General features: G+C 41.0%; 1 protein-coding gene across 1 annotated transcript in view; it reads left to right on the top strand.

Annotated features, from left to right (window-relative positions):
* LOC126263482 (monocarboxylate transporter 12) overlaps positions 1 to 13160 on the top strand; it is a 748493-nt gene that overhangs the window by 379336 nt on the left and 355997 nt on the right. The window lies entirely within an intron of this gene.

A 13160-nucleotide genomic window follows, 5' to 3' on the forward strand; every position in this document is an offset into this window, starting at 1 on the left:
AAAGGAAACAAAAGAAAAATTCGGAGTAGGTATTAAAATCCATGGAGAAGAAATAAAAACATTGAGGTTCGCCGATGACATTGTAATTCTGTCAGAGACAGCAAAGGACTTGGAAGAGCAGTTGAATGGAATGGATGGTGTCTTGAAGGGAGGATATAAGATGAACATCAACAAAAGCAAAACGAGGATAATGGAATGTAGTCGAATTAAGTCGGGTGATGTTGAGGGTATTACATTAGGAAATGAGACACTTAAAGTAGTAAAGGAGTTTTGCTATTTGGGGAGCAAAATAACTGATGATGGTCGAAGTAGAGAGGATATAAAATGTAGACTGGCAATGGCAAGGAAAGCGTTTCTGAAGAAGAGAAATTTGTTAACATCGAGTATAGATTTAAGTGTCAGGAAGTCATTTCTGAAAGTATTTGTATGGAGTGTAGCCATGTATGGAAGTAAAACATGGACGGTAAATAGTTTGGACAAGAAGAAAATAGAAGCTTTCGAAATGTGGTGCTACAGAAGAATGCTGAAGATTAGATGGGTAGATCACATAATTAATGAGGAAGTATTGAATAGGGTTGGGGAGAAGAGAAGTTTGTGGCACAACTTGACCAGAAGAAGGGATCGGTTGGTAGGACATGTTCTGAGGCATCAAGGGATCACCAATTTAGTATTGGAGGGCATCGTGGAGGGTAAATATCGTAGGGGGAGACCAAGAGATGAATACACTAAGCAGATTCAGAAGGATGTAGGTTGCAGTAGGTACTGGGAGATGAAGAAGCTTGCACAGGATAGAGTAGCAGGGAGAGCTGCATCAAACCAGTCTCAGGACTGTAGACCACAACAACAACAACATGATGTTCGAAATGCTTTTGTGAACCTGATAATGGTCAGCGGACAGAAACTGTTTATCAGCAAAAAGAAATTTTATCTGTTGCTCTTGGTGGCAATCGTGGCATTTTTCACAGCTCTTTTTACGGTCTGCTTCGGTTCTCTTCGAAAACCATCTTCAGATCTTGCGGCCCCTGTATCATATGCGGTTAAATTCGACATTATACACGGACCACACGATCTCATAATGGTTTTCGCAGAGAACCGAAACCAGTCATGATAAATAAATAGAAACTTTCACAACCAGGTGATGAAAAATTGTTATAAATTGTTGATTCGTTTGTGGCGTTGTCTGGGGGAAGAACACCGTCAAGATTGTGTGGGAAGTTTGGTCGTTTCTCGGCAAGTGTTGTTTCAGATGATCCAGTATCGGTGCATGAGAGAGATCAATTCTCCATTTACTCTACGTATTGGGTATACATCCTGCGATCTGTAGAAAATCAGTGGCCATTATATCTCTGCCAAATAAAACAGTCTTCAACCCTCTTTGGTGGACCATCAAAGGCCTTTGTTGAGGTTTTAGTTGTTATTTCAACATAGGAAGGTTATGGTGGATCGAATTTTCATTCATAGTCACGAAAGTATGAAAATTTTTCTGTACATTGCATCCAGACAATATTAAATGTCGTGTTCAAAGGTTCTTGTGTATACCTTTTTGATAAAAAGACAGCATTCACGCAACCTTCTGGAGAAGAAATTTTTTTCTCACTCCCTGCATTGCAGATTCTTTCGGCTGATACTTCTACAATGTAACACAATGATCTTTCCGAACGTCCATTGTCTTATTGGGAATGTTTCAATGCTAGTAAAACTAAACCGATTCCAAGCTAAGCGTATTCATGGAACAATCAGGCGACATTACTGATCATCTACACTTCTATTTTTTCGTTGATAAACGTAAAATTATTCTAGTAAGGAATTACCGAAGAACCCATGAGCATGAGTTAAGTCGTGACGTGAAAGAGGGAAAACGTAAATAACAGAAATTTTATGAACTTATGGCTGCAGCGATTTGTTAATGGAACGAAGGGAGTCTGGGTGAAGCAGTGATGAAGGTATTCATGTCGATCATAGGGTCAAGACGCAAAGGAGGGAAGTGTTAACAAAAAAAAAATTGAAACATTGTTTTTGAATCGGCTTAAACGAGATGAGACAATGAGACAAGCTTTTGGCTGTTTTATGATTACACAATTTATATAATGTCAGGGAACGAGTTTTATACTCTGAAATATTTTTTATTTCTTTCGTAACAGTACACTATTTTTTGCAATTTTGGATTGTGCAATCTTCGGTATTTAGTAGTTCATTGTGTCACAGTGCAGAAATGTCCTTGTACAGCTATGATACGCGTAATATCAACAAAGTAATATTATGCACACAGCAGCTGTGCTCATGTACCTTCGTGATTCATCTTGCGAACTCGCATTAATTTCTGCCTTATACACCAGTTGATCTCTGCAAATATAGAGAGTGATCAGAAACTGTCCGAAAAGTTCGTAGTGTGTTGCGGAGGAGGTTGTGCTAAGAAACAATTGTTAAGAAAAAAATTCGTTACGTAGCGCCTTTTCGGAGTTGATTAGCATTTAAGTCAGCCTATCAGGCGGTTGCGCGCGCAAATTCAAGAGGTCCACCATATAAAATTATTATCAGTTATTCTCATAGCGTAGATGATAGCGCACGAGGCTGCTCAGCCTTTGGCGCGGGTTCAATCTTACTACCGTTCCATATCCAATTTTTGTATCGATCTCTTAAATGGTTTTAGGAAACAAAACGAAGAACACGTTTGGCGACACCGTCTCTGGCAGGCTAATTGAACTAACGCACGCAGCGATATGATTCGCTAACTTCAGTGCTAATTAACTCGAAACGACACAACATACTGAAATTTTTTCTGAATTATTTCTCAGAATATCCTAACCTGCAACACACTTACAAGCTTTTCAGACTGTTTCTGACCACAATGTATAAAGGGGATAAAAAGATTAAAGATTTCTTATGTTGTACAATTTAGCCACAAGATTCAGTGGGAACTGTAACCATGTTCATATTATGCAGTGAGGTCTGGAATGTCAAAGATATCAGCCACAAGGCTATTAGAAATGTCAATTTGTGTGTCACGCACTCTCCTGTGCGCCAGAGCTATCTTGATAACATCCTCTGTTGATAAAGTACGCATGCAAAGAGAAACATCGTAATCTGGTTAGATACGGCCAGTAAAGCTCGTTTCTGCAGTTAGCCTGACTATCAGTATTGGTTCAAATGGCTCTGAGCACTATGGAACTTAACATTTGAGGACATCAGTCTCCTAGAACTTAGAACTACTTAAATCTGACTAACCTAAGGACATCACACACATCCATGCCCGAGGCAGGATTCGAACCTGCGACCGTAACAGTCGCGCGGTTCCGGACTGAAGCGCCTAGAACTGCTCGGCCACCGCGTACTATCAGTATTAACAGGATATGGCATTCCGGGGTCCTGCAATGTTTTTTATGCTCCACTGGCTGGTCGGGTTATATCCTCGTAAATTTTTATGTTCATGCCGCATCGTATCGCTGACAGAATCCGTCGTTTAATTTTTGCGTCTCACGTCTTGGCCACCACGTCATTCTGTGTAGCGCCGAAGGCGACGGCGCGGTCGTCTTTAATTAGCCGTCCCCACCGTAGTGAACTTCAGTTACAGTCCCGAGACGCGGCATATACGAATGTGAAATCACTGCGAGCGATGTCCAGCACTCAAGCTAAATACGTCACTGTCGCAGAATAGGCCACTCTTCTGATTTTGATAGGTTCTGAACAGTCTATAAGTAAGTTGATTCGCTGTCTAGAATTCAATGACGATGTTGATACAAAAGATTTGCAAACGTTGCAAAACACGCCACTTCACGTAAAAATGTACGGCCTTTTCTCTTAGGTGCATAGGATATTCAAAAAATTTCGAATATTTTGAGAATTAGGACAACTCATCGAAACAAGAAAAGCAACTACAGTAAAAGAATTTGAAGCCATTTTGACTATTTTTCGACCGTGACTGTCTCAAGAAATATGTAAAGGTTTTTTTTAATTTACTGCTACCAGTCACAAACTTTGTATTACTTATATATTTAGCGACATGTTTCGAAGGTTAAACCTCATTTTCAGGTTAAATGGCATTACTTAGTCTTTTCGTAAATGCTGTGGTCATCCTGAGGAAGAAGAGAAAACTTAGTAAGAGGCGACACTTTGGAACCTGGACTGATGTTTGCACGAAAATGTTTTGTAACGGTCACTCACTTTGTTCTTCTGGCGAGGCAGTCTCGTTGTGTTGTGTTGCGATGTTTCTATTTCCGTGGCTCTCTTGGTCACTGTTCACAAATTGTTACTAATATAGCAGTAACTTGGAAAGACGATACAGACAGTTCTGTAGTGCAGTGGACAAGATGGCGGTCGAAATACAGTTGGTTTCGATTTGACTATCGATAATCACAAACAGTTCTGTAGTGCAGTCGACAAGATGGCGGTCGAAATACAGCTGGTTTCGATTTGTAGTCACACTATCCTTTGTGCCCTCGGTGGCTCAGATGGTTAGAGCGTCTGCCATGTAAGCAGGAGATCCCGTGTACGAGTCGCGGTCGGGGCACACATTTTCACTGTCCCCTTTGATGTATATTAACGCCTGTCTTGATTTAATTATCATTTCAACAGTCTTCTTTGAGGGATGTAGACATTGTTCAGCAGTCCTCCTGCTTTTTCAGTCGATCGGAAAAATACTTTCTGTGAATCTGCAAAACACTCGTTGACTGCAACTATTACTTCCTCATTTGATGAAAATTGCTGCCCAGCAAGCCAAAGTTTTAAGTTAAGGTACAGAAAGAAGTCACTTGCGACTAATTCTGGTGAATAAGATGAATGAGGAAGCATTTCAAAGCCCAGTACATGCACTTTCGCGGTTTTTATCGCTGATGAGTGGGATGGTGCATTATCCTTGCGAAAGCGCACATTTTTATGTTCCAACCTTGGTCTTTTTCCAGCCAATGCAAGTTTCAAACGGTCCAACAATGAATCAAAACAGGATCCAGTTATAGTTCTGCCTTTCTCCAAGTAATCTATGAAAATTATATCCTGAAAATCCAAAAAAAAAAAAAAAAAAAAACAGTGGCCCTCAACTTACCAGCTGACAAAATGATCTTTGCATTCTTCGGTACACTTTCACTAGCCTTTCTCCATTGTTTTACTACCGTTTTGCCTTTGGTTGCGTTTTAACGGATCCAGGTTTCATCAACAGTCAGAAATCGGCGCAAAAGGTGTTGCGGATTGCGGTTAAACATCGCCAGACGTTGTATTCAAATCCTGTGCCGAGTGCTTTTATGTTCAACTATGAGCAATCGCGGTATCCACCTCGCACACCGCTTCTTCATAGCCATTTCCCCGTGCAGGCTATTATGCACTCGCTCAAACGAAATGCCTACAATTTCAGCAATGTCGTGAGTTTTTATTCGGTGGAGTTGCATTACCATACCATTTTGTCAATCGTTTCCTTCGTGCTGACTTCAACTGCACAGCTCGAGTGCGCTTCGTCTTCGGCGCTTGTCCAACGACATTGAAATTCAATTGTATAAAAAAAGGAAATGGTATTCAGTGATGGTGCAGAGTCCGCATGAACTTGATCCAATTCTGTTCTGATTTGTGCGGCAGTTCAACCCTTCAAAAGAAAATGTTTAGTAACAGCACGAAACTCCGTTTTTCCGTCCTCAGTCGCAAGCGACACACTAACCAATTCAGACAGCTGTCAACAATGAAATGCACACCGTACATTTTTGAAATTCTTTATGCGATTCTTGGAATAATCAAGCTTACCAATCATGAAAGCGCAACAAAAATGTTATATTGTTTCATGGAAATTTACCTGACGTATTAGTCCACCCACTAGATTGAGAACGAAAACATGGTCCAAGCATTCTGTATTGTCTTTATTACCTGTACGATTGTCCAGTTTCAAACCAAGGGTCGTTTACAAGCACATCGCAATCTTCTAGCTTCATTTTACATTGTAATACAGCGCCGGTGCATGTGAACGTCTTACTTCCTTGCGTATACGGCACAAAACCGATATAATATTATACATCGTTACGTCAGTTTGGAACCTCGTGACCGCTACGGTCGCAGGTTCGAATCCTGCCTCGGGCATGGATGTGTGTGACGTCCTTAGGTTAGTTAGGTTTAAGTAGTACTAAGTTCTAGGGGACTGATGACCACAGATGTTAAGTCCCATAGTGCTCAGAGCCATTTGAACCATTTGAACATCGTTACGGCTATTAGCCGACCTGAACATCTGTATTTCTGTCGGCTCTTAGACGTAGTTACTTACAATACTGTATTGTTTTGGTCACACATAAGCACAGAAGTAAGACGTATTGCTGTCCACAAGTACCTGCGCTGTATTACAGTGTAAATGAAGCTGGAAACTTGAGGGGTATCTTTTGGTTAAAAAATCGATTTTTTTTAAATTGCATTTTTGGATACATAAAAGTGTTTAGGATCCATCCCTGAAACGGTTTTTCCGAATACGCAACGTAAATGTTTGTTATTCGCGGTTGAACAAAAAAATGCATCTGCCTGATATCGGCCTTTTTCACGCACCAGTTTCTTTCTTTCGGAGGACGAGTCATTGTACCTGTGCTTGAGAGGAAACACACAAAATTCAAATGAAAGTTTGAACGCGTGTGTATGGAAGCATTTGAATTCTGGTGCGAAGACTGTGGAGATGGCGACTTTCCTGACAGTGAGCAGTTTCAACGAAGGGTATTCAGCAATTCTGAAGACCATGACAACGGTGGACGTCACCCTGGGACTCTATTCGACGCAGTTCGCTAAGCATTCGGACGACCATCGGATTCAAGCGTCCGAAAACCGCTTGTCACCAGCCGTACGCGCGGCTCTGGAGAAGCGCGGGATCACCCAGATCGAGCAGAACGCCCTCTTTGAGGAAGAGGAAGGACTGTTTATGGACCCGGAATAGCAGATTGAACGTAAGTTGCATAATATTGCATTTATACGTAGTCAAAACTTCAAACGCGTTTTTCTCGAAATGATTTTTTTTTTATTGCGCGGTATGGTAACTTCAAATCTACCGATTGGCATGATTCTTTGTTTCCGACGAAGCTAACTAAATTGTCTAGGAGTTGTACCACTTTTATTCCGACCCATCAACTATAAATATTTTTACTAGGACGACGAAGTCGAAAAATCTATGACAAAACCCCTATTTTTTTCAAATGGCCGCCATTTTGTTTTCTATGGTCCAAATAACTAAAGTGAGGTACAAATCCTAAAGAATCTTATATAATTCGCTAACGTCAACTCAGTTTTGATTTCAGACGAGCCGGCTGACCTGTGACATACCGCGCGTGGAGGTCTACATGGAAATTTTGTTTCGTTCCGACGGCGCTTCCGCCTTCGCTCTTCAACATTTGCGGTCAAAAAAATTCCAGTTTGTAGTGGAAATATCAATAAACATTTTCACCAAATTTGACATTCATATCTATAAAACATCCCGAGAAAAAAATTCTCAAAGAACATGCTTTTTTCGGGCCAAAGATAGTAAACCTCCCCTTAATATACGTGCTTGAAAATGACCCAAGGTTTGAAACGGGTCAATGGTACAGATAATAAAAACAATACAGCCTGCTTGGGCCATGTTTTCATTCTCAAAACACTTCCGGCGGTGGACTCCCCCCCCCCCCCGCCTCCGCTACACCCACCCAAATTGTAGATGTCGTCTCTATATTCGTCGAGTTGCTCCGATCAAGTAGCTCGTGAAATGCACACCTGGAGAAGCCGAGCATTCGTGGGGCTGAGAGGCGGGCGAAGACAAGGCGGCTCTTTGTGGTGCGCCGTAAACAGGCCACTGGCGTCTTATCAGGCGCCGGCCGTTCCCCGCTGTGTGCCGCTATCACCACCGCAGTCAGCTGTCCGGCGCACGCAGCCGTTTGTACCGCCGGCGCTGCGCATGCGCGCTGCCTGGCCTATCTGCTCGCGGCTTCTTTGTCCGTACTCGCTGCGAGTCACATGTCTCCAGGCTGCGTTCGTTATCGCGTGGCTGTCGGCTGTCTCATCTTTAACGATACGCACTGCCGATCAGAAGCGGCTTATCCGTATAACACATGTACGATTAGCTCCGACGCCTCACGCTGTTAAGATTCCCGCACAGCATTACCGTTAGCAAATTTGGAGTCAAAGTACAATGAGGTGACAGAAGTCATGGGTAGAGACCGGATTATATGCATTTGCATGTTGCATATGCATTTGCATATTTGGCTCCTTTTCACCGGTTATTGTATATTTTAACTAAAAACTAGTGACGATGCATATTTTCGCTGTATGTTTACAATATTTTAAAAATTTAGGCGGGCGGTCTCTCGGTCGATCTAGTTTTGATGTCTCTGAGATTGACAGCGATGTAGAACTGCGTGCAATCGCTAACCGAGGGGCCAGTGCCTAGCGAAATCATTACAGAAGGGGAACAGGAACTGGCGGACTCACTATACATATCACTATAGTGGAAACCAAAATTAGATTTTTCAAATCCACGTTTGGCTCGTCCACTACAGGCGACACCGTGACTTAGTGGTATAATTTTTCACTGTTTTTAGACTTCGTTATTGTATACTTTTAATCTTTAAAATTATTGTAACATCTGTTTTAAAATGACTGGAACATTTAAATAATATGCTTGTAACGAATTTTTAAAAGAAAAAGCTTTAAAAAAAGTGATAAAGGATCTTTCTTTCTATGTATTTGCAGCACATTACACTTGTATACATTGAGATTCAATTGCCATTCCCTGCACCATGTGTCAATCCGTTGCAAATCTTCCTGCATTTCAGTACAATTTTCCATTGTTGCAACCTCTCGATATACTACAGCATCATCCGCAAAAAGCCTCAGTGAACTTCCGATGTTATCCACGAGGTCATTTATATATATTGTGAACAGCAACGGTCCTACAACACTCCCCTGCGGCACACATGAAATAAGTGTTGGGAATTGGTCTTTGACAGAAAGCGGTAGTACAATAAAATACTTCAGAACACAATTGAAAAATATTTTGTAGGCAATTAAGCTGTGCTAGATTATGCGAGCATTATCGTAAAGAACTTTTAAACCACTAGAAATGATACATCACTGACATAAAAATGGGTGTGTCTTCTGACGTTTGAAAAATAAATTGGGCCTCTCAACAATTAATCGATGATGAAGGAGGTTGAGCTCCGTGACTGTGGAATAAATTAATCTGTTGAAAATGACACCACCTGTCTCCCCACTAAAAGCAAAAAATATGTGTGTGATAATTAAGAAATACGTTCGACTCTTGGTCGTATTTCTCAATAAATCGAAAATTTTACCTTGTCCGCTGAAAAAAAAAAATCAGTAAATTGAAGCGATTGTCATGACAGACCGTTCTGCAAGCACTCTATAATTCGAAGTAAGCTGCAGTTTAAGATCCGGTAACTCTAAATGTTTCGTCAGCTGTACAGATAACTTTTTCGTCGTTTATCTTTCGCGACAGTCCTTTGTCTTTACAGCAAAGCACATCCTGAGACATTATTGACATAAAGGAAGTAAAAGTGTTTCACTTTCCCATAAAACAACCAGGTTATTGAGGCCATGGACTGAAAAAAAATTGCGAACGTTTCAGGATTCCGTCATGCAGATTGTCGAAAATTCTGAAGAAAAAATTAATATTGCTGAAACTTATCATACGGAGAAAGGAAGCGGACTTGACGAGATGAGTTCCCATATTCCGAATAATGCTTATCGAAATGCTTTAGTCTATGCAGAGGACGAAACGCACATCTTACCCAGTCACTTCGCTGTTAGTCTCTGCACTGAAGAATTAGGCGCTAGTGAGGCTGGACTCAGTAACTAAAAAGGCATAACTTTGTTTTGTGCGGAATATGTGAGCGTTTATGACTCAGTTTGTTCAGCATAGAAAAATGAATGAAACTGAAGTTTTCCTGATGTATTCTCGGATATTTATCAACGTCTTCCGTTGAAACGTTAAAATATATAAAAAGTAATTATGGTAAAAACCTCAACTTTCTTTTAATTTCGGGACTGTTTGTTAGTGTGTGCTTCCCTTTATATAGAAATGTGTACGTTTTTTAAACTAAAGCGCTACTTTTTAAAGCTGAACTCTTATTTTGACTTTTTCATGATTCCACCCTGATCAATCGATCATTCCTTTAATAAAACTTCCAATTTTTCCAACTTTTTGTTAGGTCCGTTGCACGTTGAATTATATAAAATCGAATGTACTGCGTGGAATGCACCAGATGAAGCGTATCACAGTTACTGTGACACACGAGATCAAAGAGCCATGGCAGTAGCAAGCGACAAAGATAACGGGGGCAGCAGTGACCACGGAAAGTTTTCTCACTCGTATATATTTCAGTGCTGTACATACGATAAGATAAAATTTATTCGTCTTACATCAGATGATTAATAGCTCCCTTGTATTAGTACATAAGATCAACTCTTGGCAGAAATATCACTCTGTAGTTTCATTTATACGTAATTTTCATGATTTATTTATAGGACTAATAGAACAGACACCTGATCCTTACTGCCGTCGTAGTTTCAGCTCGCCAAACGAGAAGACGGAATCATGCTACTTCGTCGAAGCTTCCGCGTTATTCCTCAAGTCTCAACTGCCGATTACGAGATGCTAACCTTTGGAACTGTGCCTTGCTCTCCTTTCGTCAAGGACCTTTAAAACTGAAAGGTCGACTACTGGTCTGATTAACATACACAACAATCTGTTGATGCTTCCTGTTTAGAATCAAGTGACTCGCAACTCACCAAGATTTTGTCAACGCACAGTGCTATTTCTTGTTAACGTGGAATCTCTTCGTAGGAAACATTTTAGCGCCACAAGGATAGATAATGGAAATTTGGTACGTGTGTGTGCGTGCGGCTTAACAGTTGAAGAAAACGTGAGAATTTGCAGATATTTTTAGTGATTTGACTTGTATATTTTGAATACCAAGGCTGCATCTAAGGCACTTTTTTTGGGAAGGGTTTGATGCTGCATCCTTTCCAGAATTTCTTATCCAATGCCAGTTTCTCCATCTCACAAGCGGTGTCGACGACGTTCGGATCGCGGACTTCCTTCAGACTTTTTATGAGTAATCGAGTAGGACTTTCTTCCACTAGCTGCGGCGCACAACGTATACAGCTATCCGCTCTCTCTTCCGGCTCATGCTTCCGGGCTAAAGTCCAGCTGCTTGCTTTGTGCCTCGCTGAAACACTTCCTGATGTTGACTTCTTCAAGGCAATGGGACAAATAGTTGTGCTGTGAAATATGTGAAACTCGACCTGCGTATTTTTCAATCATTTTCCGTGTCTTGCACCTCTGACCGGAGCGGTACTCAGTTCAACTTTGTTCGAATGGTTATCTAAAATGTTTAGGGGAAATCAATGTTGCGACAATCTTATAGTATTTCTGCACCGTCGTATTGCATCGTCCAATAGAGCTACAATGGTCTTTGTTGTGGCAGTGTGAATGCCAATCATTTGGAACTCACATTACCGAAGCAATGGTGAACTTCAAATGAGTCAACCAACATATTGCTTCGTCCTACGAATATGTCGCGGAAAGGCAGTGAAGGTAAAGATTAGATGAAATCGCGCTCACACGGAGGCTAATGTAAGACATTCACGAATGCAACAGGAAAAGGGGCAAATAGCAGTGGTACACAAAGCACCCTCCGCCACACACCAGACAAGAAAGCAGGTTAATACTGCATTGTCATCGATCTATGAGCTATGCTGAAAGTTTCAAGTCTGTAGCTCATCGGAAAGTCAGTTTAAAATTTCTACGAACAAACAAACAAGAAAGCGAGCTAATAAAAATGCTTTAACAACGAAGGAAATTGAAATAATAAATTGGATTAAACAAAGGGAGGAGAGATATATTAGAGAATTTAACCTCCTGGTAGGTCTATCAGATCAGGGGTCGTTAACCGGACGAGAACTTTTCCTTGACCGTGTTGTCATTGTCGCAACGACTAACAGGTTTATTCCGTTTTGCTTGCGCCATCGAGTGTTTGTCCTACTGTGTTTTCAGAGACTATGTAGACTAAAAAAAGAAACATAATTCAAATACGCCCCAAAATATTGATTAGTTCATGTATATAACTTACACTGGCGATCATTTCGCTGTCTATTGCGGAATGTTTACACCGCACTACACTTATAACACATTGTTCTGGTAGACAGCATGACACGATATGCGTTAAGAAATCAGGGAACAACCTGCATGGTACTAGGAGCTGTAGAGGATAAAAACCGTAGGGGAAGACGGGGCTGGACTGTATCCGACAAATAACTGAAAACGTAGTATGCCAAGTGCTACTCTGAGATGAAGAAGTAGGCACAGGAGAGGAATCTGTGGCGGGCAACAGCAATCTAGTCAGAAGACTGATGACACGAAGAAAAAAAAAAGTATCACAGGCCAAATTATAAGTTGTCGGTACTGTTACGGCAACACAATATATAACGGTATGGTATGAATGAGAGACGGTAGAAAATTGCAACAGACCAACACTTCCGTGATGAAAGAAAAAATTATGACCATTGATAATGCTTAAAAATGGAATGGAAAAACATTTGATGCAATATCATTCTCATTCGCTTGAAAGAAGACTGTTGTTGCTAAATAACGTGTAATTAGGTACTATTATAGCTGAAAGATTGTTGCAGAATGAGAAGTGGCAGTTTTGTATGTGATCGTGCCTACAGATACTACTTTCCCTGAGTTTTTCCTGATTTCATAATTTATATTGTTGTCAAATAATCAGTCTGCGTGAGAAAGAGGCTTGGATGTAGAGCGTGGTTGGAACTTGGAAGCACACGTGTGTACTGGTGCGGAGACCTAATTTAGGAGTGCTGTTGCTGTTACCTAAAGAAGGTAATTTATAGCGTGCGCTAGCTTTGCAGAAAGTGGGATGTCACATTTAGGGAAAATTTTCAGTTTTGTTGTTGTGACATACAGTCACGCAGGAAGAATGCAACCATACTACAAATTAATATTAGTGCTGCAAAATTGTTGAATTGGTCTCTAAAGAAAATGCTGCTAGATGTCTTCAAGACGCCAGTATTTGAGGAAACACTACACTGCGATTCTGTGTGTTTCCTGCGGATGGTCCCGGCGGAGGTTCGAGTCCTCCCTCGGGCATGGGTGTGTGTGTGTGTTTGTCCTTAGGATAATTTAGGTTAAGTAGTGTGTAAGC

The sequence above is a fragment of the Schistocerca nitens genome, chromosome 6 (assembly GCF_023898315.1).
Source record: "Schistocerca nitens isolate TAMUIC-IGC-003100 chromosome 6, iqSchNite1.1, whole genome shotgun sequence".
NCBI classification, from domain to species: domain Eukaryota; kingdom Metazoa; phylum Arthropoda; class Insecta; order Orthoptera; family Acrididae; genus Schistocerca; species Schistocerca nitens.